Source organism: Tursiops truncatus, chromosome 14 (genome assembly GCF_011762595.2).
Source record: "Tursiops truncatus isolate mTurTru1 chromosome 14, mTurTru1.mat.Y, whole genome shotgun sequence".
Lineage (NCBI taxonomy): Eukaryota > Metazoa > Chordata > Mammalia > Artiodactyla > Delphinidae > Tursiops > Tursiops truncatus.
Window position 1 is genome coordinate 81,512,372 of NC_047047.1, and position 9,022 is coordinate 81,521,393.

The following is a 9,022-nucleotide window of genomic DNA, read 5'->3' on the forward strand; positions in this document are numbered from 1 at the left end:
CGCTGCGGTGCGCGGGCCTCTCCTTGCGGTGGCTTCTTTTGTTGCGGAGCACGGGCTTCAGTAGTTGTGGCTCGCGAGCTCTAGAGCGCAGGCTCAGTAGTTGTGGCGCACGGGCTTAGTTGCTCCGTGGCATGTGGGATCTTCCCTGATCAGGTCTCGAACCCGAGTCTCCTGCATTGGCAGGCGGATTCTTAACCACTGTGCCACCAGGGAAGACCCAAAGAGGGTGCTCTTAATTGTTGTCCTGGGTGACAGACATACACCAGAATGTCCAAGACAGCAGGTATGTGCCTGCCCTGTTCTAGAAGACCTGGTCTAACACCGACATGGCAATGGCCGGCTGTGTGTCCCTGAGCACAGCACCTGATCGCTCCAGACCTCAGTCTTCTCGTGTGTGAAATAGGTACAGTAGGGCGTCATTCGTGGGTGTCTGAGGGCGAAATGAGAGAACAGATGTGGCTTTAATCTGGAAACATTACAGCTCTAATCAGAAGTCCCAAGGCACTGCCATGTCCTCATGAGCAGGTGCTCCCAGGCGGTAAGGACTGGAAGGTGATTATGGGACGATTTTCCTACCCTTTCGGGAACGGTCCTGGGATGAAAGGGGAGGACATTTCTGAGGACGGGGGGCCGTGAGGAGCCCTTTGGAAAATGTTCGCGTTCCCCTGAGGAACCCCATCCCATCACAGCTCTCAGGACACCCCCAACAGTCCTGCTGGTACCTCCCCACTGCAGACAAGGAAACTCAGCCCCCAAGAGATCACAAGGCTGGCCTGCAGCCCCACAGCTGGAATGCAGACCTTCAGAGGCGCTTCAAGGCCTACAAACTCCACCCACGACCCCAGACACTGGGAATTACCGAGCAATTCCTGCAAGCCGGCCACTAGCTAAATGTCTCAGGGACTGGCCCATTTGACCCTAAGAGGAGGCATCACATTCTCCATTTTCAGAGGGGGAATCAAAGGCTCCCCCAGAGTTGACTCCCAGCTCCAGGGTCCAGTGGAACTAGAACCCTCTTCCACCAGACTCCACAGCCCACAGCCTCCCGCTAGGACATTTCCAGGAAAGTTGACTGGGCCTGGCCTGGAGCCCAGCTGACAGGAAGCAGCCAGAGGGACGCCTACGTGGATCGGAGTTTGATAAAACGAAGTCTGCAGGCCCTGCTGCCTGGGTTGGAGAGTCCCTCCCCTTCCCTGGGGAGACCTGGGGGCCTGGCTCCTACCTGCAAGGGTGGGGCTCAGTTGGATCCATCAGGGAAAGGTGTCTCTCATCCTGGCACAGCTGGCCTTGCCCCTCCTGTGGTAAGAGCCACTTCCCACCCCCATCTCTGCTCGTCCAGGTGGCTCCTGAGCTCACCCGCATGGGGGGAGGGGCCCCATGACTGGGGGCAGCGGCTTCGGGCTCCCCAGGGCGGCGACCCCAGCTCAGTCAGAAGCTTGGGTTCCGACTCTGCCTTTCACACCGTCGTGTTCTTGCTGCAACTCCTTTTCCTTGGGGTGAGTGTTCAGCCCCCCACGCACACTCGCTCAGTTGCCTTTATCGTGTCCCACCTTTTTCCATAACACGGATCACCTTATGTGTTTATCACGCCCCTTGTTCAGTCTCTGTCCCGCTCTCCATGGCGCTGTGAGCCCCTGGGGTTGGGGAGCCCATCCCTGGCATTTTGTAGGGATCTGAAGACGCTCGTCAGAGGCCTGTGTAGAGCTCCAGTCAAGGGCACCCCACCATCTGCGCACAGGCGGGCACACCCCTTCTCGGCCAGGGGCGGGTGGGGGGAGGCCTTGCACACCTTCCCTCCCTGGCACCCCACTTTAGTCATGACGCTCCCTTCGCCCATGGCCCTTGCAGCTTCCTGGGCTGAGCGTGGTCACATCTGTTTAATGTGCTGCTCTTTGCAAAGAAAGCTCCACCCCAATTGCCCTCATTTGATCTCCTGCAAGGAAGGCCTCAGCACGCCTTCTGGACAGACGAGAATGCTGGGCCTGGGAGACCCGCTGGCCGGCCTGGTCCGGGCAGAGCCACGATGCGGGTCCCACCCCAGGTTCCTGGCTCCCACTGCAGGGTCACTGCAAGCTGCGCATCCTCAGAGCCCCAGCGCCGCTCACCACCCCGAGGAGCCCTTCCAGCACCAGGCCCTGGCGTGCCACAGGAGCTCCTCAGTTAGCGCGAAAGCCGTCCCCTGTGCCCGTCCTGCCTCTCCCTTCCAGAATCGCGCGGCACACGGACAGGGCCCCCGTCGGCAGAGCCTGAAGACAAGCTCTCACGACCTCCTCAAGCATCCCTTCTCCAGCCTGAAATCTTCCCAGTTCCTTTAGCTTGTTCCCTGTGACCTGGTTTTCCGTTTGGTTTGCCTGCCGGACGTGAATAAGCGGGTATTTCTGGTCTTTTAGGAAGGGCCCAGAGACTCCAGTAAAACTGCCTCACGACAAGAGGGACAGCCTCAATCCGCGAGCCAAATGTATGATACTCAAGATTCAGACACCTACCTCCAAACTGCAATGTTTGGAGAGAGACGGTTTCTTCTGAGCTGGGGTGGGGTGTGGCGGTGGGACTGCTGGGGACCGTCTCGCCCCCCCTCACGTGAGAACTCTTGTGCAGAGTAACCCGCAACTGAGGGACGAGTTCTCTGAGGCATCTTCTGAGTGCTGGATACAGCCATACCTGCATGACACATTGTGAGCCCATCAGTCACTATTGGTGTATTCACTGATTGGTCAACCACTGATTTTGCTTCAGCCGGTGAAAGTGTTTTCTGTCACCTGCAACCCAAAGCTCCTTGACTGGGACGGCTTTGTGAGCACAAAGTATCCTATGGTGGCACCTTAAAAACTGGGGTCCTGACAACGCCTAAGCTTATGGTACTTATAAAATAATTATAATCGTGTATATTATAATTCATATTAATTAATAATATAAATTTAAAACAAGCTAAGCCACCAATCCAGAGTCATAGAAAAGGTCTGAGGCCATGTTTATCCACATGCTTGGGAACAATTAATATTAATTAGGAAAGAAATAAACTGACATCTAGTAAGGACCCCCCACTTTCTGTGTTCCAGGCACTGGGCCAGGCCCTTTCACATGCTTTATTTCATCTCCCCAACAGCTGTGAGGCAGTGTGTTACTTGCGATAACTCTAGCTGCTGTGACAAATAGACCGCAAATGAATGATGGCTTGATAACCACAGAGGTCTGCAAAGAGGCTGGGAAGTGTATCCAGGAAGACGAGGACAGGGGCCTGGGAACAGCCTGCAGTGTCTCCTACAACAATGTCACCTGCTCCAACATGAACAGTGAGAGACTTGGCTGGTGAGGGACGGAGTCAGGATCTGGACTCGAGTCTGTCTGACCCTATGGGTCACTCACTCGCCCTTCCCCCTGCTGCCCGAATCGGTGATTGGGAGAGCAGCAGGGGTCTTCTTGTGGGCTTACAGTCCCATGGGGAAACCCTAAACACTGGGAGGACGATTCCCAATGGAATATAACAGAGTGGGACGGGTCAAACAATGAGAGGTCAGAGGGTGAGGCCGTGCTGGGCTGGTTGGCCAGTGCTGCGTGGAGGAGGGATGGCGGCCTCGAGCTCATGCAGGGCATGAAATAAGCGCCCAGCAGGTGCCTGAGCTGGGCTCTGAAGGGATAACCTCCGTCTTACATCTGTGAATAATTCCAGAGGTAGGAAGGAGGAAGGAGGATTGGCCTTGATATTAATGGGGGTGCAGCTCTTTCCTGGGAGCGACTGCCTGTTAATGGTCAGGACTCCGTTTCCCCAGCCAAGTCTCCCACCTCGATCAGGTCACTGCAAAGAGGGAGATGGAGCCGGTCCCACCCAGACCTTTGAGGTTCTGCCAATGAGAAGGGGCAAAAGCATCCTAAATGGTGGGCTCCTGAATTGCTCCCCGAATCCTCCCGCCCTCAGAGCCCCCCATCCTTCCTGTGCATACTGCCCCTCCGAGCCTACAGTCACAGCCTTGGGGCTTCCTTGCAGGAAGCCTGAGACAGGGACCCTGGAGCCCACACTTCAGAGGCAGCGTGGTGTCCAGACCCACTGTTTGGGATGCTAGCGATCTCCTCCCCTCTCTGAGTGCATCTGCTGGAAAGGAAAACATGTGATTCCAGCCTGAGCTGTCGGCAGGGGCAAAGTTGTAACCGCAGCCCTTCCCCCCCACCCCACCCCCGCCACCAAGGGCAGAGGCCCAGGGAGGGGCAGGGCTCGCCCAAGGTCAGCAGGGAGGTTAACAAACAAGTGTGTTTGTGCTTCCCAAAGGTGTGCCCCCCAGCTGCCCGCCGGAGTTTCCGCGGTGAGATAAGAGCCAGTTAAGTCTTGGTAAACAACGGGCTTGGAGTCAGGGCTGGTCTGTGGCACGAACACACTTTCTTCAGCGAAGGAGCAGCCTCTTCTGCTCCCCAGACAGACCCCAGCGCTGCTCTGGGCAGCGAGCCGGGCCTGGACTGGACGGAGTTGGTCCATCCACCTGGTCCCCTGGGAGTGAGCGGCTCTCAAAAGAAGGTTCCAGTCTTGGCTCTCAGCCTTGGCTGGGCATTAAAATCTCCGGGGAAGACGAGGAGGTGTTGGTGCACAGGCCCTGGTCCCAGAGATTCTGATTTAGTTGGTTTGTAGTGCTGCCCAGGCAACTGACTTAAAAGACCCCAGGCAACTCCACATGTGAGCCCGGGCCGAGCCCCCCTGAGCTAGATGAGGAAGGCCTCAGGCTGCCGGAGCCCCGTCGCTGTAAACGGGCCAGACACCCCACGTGCAGCGCTCCCGATATCCGCGGTGTCGACGCTCCCACCCAGGTACCACATTTGAACAACCAGCTCGCAAAACCCCTCCAATCAAACTGGGCTCTGCCGCACGGTCTCATCACCCCAGGGCACTTGTACAACGACCTCTCCTGGCCGGCACGCGGCACAACAAGAAGGGAAACTTCCAGGCTGTCAAAACAGAAAGTCAGAAAGCCTGTGTCCTAAAGTGAGATCCGATGTTTAAAAAAAGGGAGACAGAAAGTAAAAAGTTTCCTGACAATGGAAGACAAGAGGACACACCAGGGGACGCGTCAGGGTCATCTAGTGCTGGGGCAGAGCAGCTCAGCTGGAAAGCAGGTGGACGGCTCAGCACAGCCAGTGACGTCCCGGTGGTGCCTGGGGTCGCAGGAGGAGGGGGGCAAGTTAAGATGATGGGTTTTGGGGGTTTTATTGGAATTTTTGAATTTTATTTTATTTATTATTTATACAGCAGGTTCTTATTAGTTATCCATTTTATACATATTAGTGTCTACGTGTCAATCCCAATCTCCCAGTTCATCCCTCCACCAGCTCCCCCCACTTTCCCCCCTTGGTGTCCATACGTTTGTTCTCTACATCTGTGTCTCTATTTCTGCCCTGCAAACCGGTTCTAAGATGATGGGTTTGAGGAAAGAGTCTCAGGAGACAAAACAGCTACGTTCTGGAAGGCACTCACGATGCCTGCAGGCTCCCAGGCCAGCGGGAGGTCACGGGGGCCGATGCCCTGCACACGCGTGCTGTGTCTTCAGGTCCTGTTCCTCCCCATAGACAGTTAACAGTTCCTGATGGGTTTCTGGCTGTTAAAATTGGCACCTTGACTGGATTTTTGCTGGGAGGGAGCAACTGAACCTGCGGGTGAGGGGACGGGAGAGGCAGGAGAGGACGAGGCAGGAGCTGGGGCTGGTTGGGCGATGCCGCCAGGAAGCTTGATCTCGGAGTCCTGCTCCAACCCTCTGGAAGAGGAGCTCTGGTGGCCTGCCTGTGACAAAGTGACAACAGTGTTTGTGGGGTGACTCTCCTAAAGCCAAGTGTGTCCCATGTAAAGTTCTGGCCTTGGTGCTGAGGTGCACACATGTGTCCTTTCTTTCACGAAGCGATGGGAGACTGGATTGCTGCTGCTTATTTTTAAATGTCTTCCCTTGATGTAGTGAGAAATGGGTGCCTCTCTGTGGGTCCTACCTGGCTGGGAGGGGGGGTACCATGGGTGGGAATTCCAGAGCCTCAAAACGCTGGATGTGGGTCAACTCCCTCATTTACCGGCAGGATGACTGAGGGGTAGAGGAGAGGGGGTGGCTTGCTCAAGGTCACACAGAGAAGTCCTCGCAGTCTGGAATTCGGGGTCAAGAACATAGGGCGACCCCAGGCTCTGGCTCCTCCAGCCCTGAGACCTCCCTGGTGCCTGGGCACTGTATCAGATTCCACAGGCTGCTGTGACCAATGACCACCGACAGAGTGGCTTAAGACAACACACGTTTATTCCGTGAGGGCTCTGGAAGGTGGGAATCTGAAGTCGGCTGGCAGGCTGTGCCCCTCCTGGGGGCTCCAAGGAAAAATCCACTTCCTGGCCTCCAGCTTCCAGTGTCTGTCCTGATCTTGGCTCACACCCCTGCATCACTCTGACCTCTGCTTCTGTCCTCACATCTCTGTCTCTGGCTCTGACCCTCCTGCCCTCTCTTTTCTGTAAGATATTACTTTGGACCCACCTGGATAATCCAAGATAGTCCTCCCCTCCTTAATGTAATCACACCTGCAAAGTCCCTTTCACCATGTCAGGTAACACTTGCAGGTTTTAAGGATGTTGATGTGGATACATTGTGGGGGGGGGTGTTATGGGTTGAATTATGTCTCCCCCAAAGATACATTCATCCTACAGTGATAGTTGGAGACTTCAATATCCTACTCTCGATAAAGAATAGAGCAACCATACAGAAGATAAGTAAGGAAACAGGGGACTTGAACAATCAAATAAACCAGATAGGTCTAACAGACATATATAAAGCACTGTACCCAACAACAGTAGAACACACATTCTTCTCAAGGGCATACGGGACATTCTCCAGGATAGACCATAGGCCAGGCCACGTATTAAGTCTCAGTGGATTTTAAAAGATAAATATTATACAAAGTATCTTCTCTGACCACAAGAGGATGAAGTTAGAAGTCAAAAACACAAAGAAAACTGGAAAATTCACGAATTTGTGGAAATTAAATAACAGTCTTAAACAACTAATGAGTCAAACAAGAAATCATAAAGGCAATTAGAAAATACTTAGAGACAAATGAAAACAAAAACACAACATATCAAAACCTACAGAACACAGTGAAAACAGTGCTAAGGGAGATATTTGTAGCTATAAACACTTACTGTAGAGCAGAAGAAAGGTCTCAAATCAACAACCTGAATTTACAACTTAAGGAACTAGAAAAAAGAAGAACAAACTGAACCCAAAGCTAGCAAAAGAAATAATAAAGATTAGAGCAGAGATAAGCAAAGTAGAGAATAGAAAAAGTTGGATGGCCTGCACAAAATGTACAAATTTCTAGAAACACAAAACCTACTAAGACTGAGTAACAAAGAAAATATGAATAGATCTATAAGTAGCAAGGAGATTGAATCAGTAGTAAAAAATTTAAGATCCAGGGCTTCCCTGGTGGCGCAGTGGTTGAGAGTCCGCCTGCCGATGCAGGGGGCACGGGTTCGTGCCCCGGTCCGGGAAGATCCCACATGCCGCGGAGCGGCTGGGCCCGTGAGCCATGGCCGCTGAGCCTGCGCGTCCAGAGCCTGTGCTCCGCAACGGGAGAGGCCACAGCAGTGAGAGGCCCGCGTACCGCAAAAAAAAAAAAAAAAAAATTTAAAATCCAACCAAAAAAGCCCTGGACCTGATGGCTTCCCTGGTGAATTCTATCAAATACTTAGAGAACAGCAATCTTTCTCAAACTTTCCTCAAAAATTGAAGAGGAGGGAACACTGTGGCCAGCATTGCCCTGACACCAAAGCCAGACAAAAACACCAAAGTCAGACAAAAACAATACAAGAAAAGATATCCCTTATGAACACTGATGCAAAAATCCTCCACAAAATACCAGAAAACAGAATTGAGCAGTATATTAAAAGGACCACAAGTGGGATTTATCCTAGAATGCAAGGATTGTTCAACGTACAAAAATCCATCAATGTGACATCTCACATTAACAGAATGAAGGGAAAAAAGACGTGTGACCATCTCAACTGATGCAGAAAAAACATTTGACAAAATTCAACACTCAGTAAACACTCAGTAAACCAGGAATAGAAGTTTCATGATAAAAATGCTTAATAAACTAGGAATAGAAGAAAACTACTTCAGCATAATGAAAGCCATACATGGAAAATCCACAGCGAACACCATATGCTCAATAGTGGAAGACGGAAAGCTCTTCCTGTAAGGTCAGGAACAGAGCAAGGAACTTCTACCACTTCTATTAAATATAGTACTAGAAGTTCTATCCAGAGAGACTAGGCAAAAAAAAAGAAAGAAAAGGCCTCTAAAATGGAAAGGAAGGAGTAAAATTATCTCTGTTCGATGATACGATCCTAAATGTATAAAACTCTAAATATTTCACAAAAAACTGTTAGAACGATTTAAACAAATTCAGCAAAGTAGCAGGACACAAAATCAACACGTAAAACAGTTGTGTTTCTATACAGTCCAAAGAGGAAATTAAGAAAACAGGTGTGTGTGCTTAACTCTGTGACGAGGGCCCAGCTTCTGGGGGACACCCACCCGCTGAGGTCAGAGGCAACAAGGACTGAAGTGTGTTTCAGTCCATCCTCATGGACTCCAGCTCGTGTTCCAGGGTTCCAGCTTATTCGTGTTCTCTCTGCCTGACATCCCACTTCCCTCCCACCTTTTTGTCCTGGGGACTCCAGCATCATCAGGTGAAGATAAGAGCCTTACAGAGACTGCTTAACCATCTTCCAGAGTTGCGCAAGGTCAAATCCTTACGATGAATCTCTTCGTATACATACACACACATGCACGCCCACCACATGCACACATACTACCTACATAGCCCCCCACATGCTTCTTACACACAGGCATGCATACTGCATATCTACTGCCCCTACCTATATGCACGCATGCATACCACATGCATAGGTGGTTCTGCTTCTCCCATTGACCCTGACTGACACACCTGGGGATAGTTTTAAAATTCCAAGCCCAGGTATCACCCCAGACCAATTAAACCCCAACCTCTG